The following is a 747-nucleotide window of genomic DNA, read 5'->3' as shown; positions in this document are numbered from 1 at the left end:
ACATTGATTTTTTTTTTTTCTCACAATGATTATCCTGATTAGGGATTCATGAGTAACAGCAAAAAAAATATTGGTAAGATTGTCTATTTATTTACTCAACATTTTCTTGCAATAGACAAAGTTCTATGTGTTTAAAAGGCTCCGGTTATTTTGCTGCATGGACAGAACTTTAATCACTTTATCTTTTAGCCCGTCCAAGAGAACAAGAGGAATCTGCATCTGTCTGATGCACAGCAGGATCCACAACGAGATGAGCAACAACCTGATCAGCTACTTTCCACAGTTGAAACGTTGTACGAGAATGTTTTCTCTCTGCTTCATCACTGAGAAGATGTGTGGGATACACCACCTGTCTGGCTGGCTGTCAGGCAGACAGGTGGTGTAAAGATAATGCTCTCTCATTAGAACAGTGTACAAAGCACTCAGAGCTGGACAGGAAATCCACTTAGTAGAGACAAGAGCAGGATGGCAGGGAGAGCATGACAAGAGGGGAATTATGGAAGAGAGAGCAGGAGGGAGTCTGCCTTTACATTCCTGAAAATGACATCATACTATCGATCCTGGAACGGAACAACTTTTCTTGTCTTTTTAAATACGTGGGTTAAACAAAAATAATGGTAAGGGATCTTTTGACTACACGCTCTTGACTTCAGCCATTATCAGATCAAACTCACCGCCAGAAAGTCATCAATCAACTTCACTTCATTTTATAAATAAATAAATATAAATACATACATATACATTTCA

Source organism: Nematolebias whitei, chromosome 1 (assembly GCF_014905685.2).
Source record: "Nematolebias whitei isolate Nwh7 chromosome 1, NemWhi1, whole genome shotgun sequence".
Taxonomy (NCBI): Eukaryota; Metazoa; Chordata; class Actinopteri; order Cyprinodontiformes; family Rivulidae; genus Nematolebias; species Nematolebias whitei.
Note: the sequence above shows the minus strand (reverse complement) of the source record.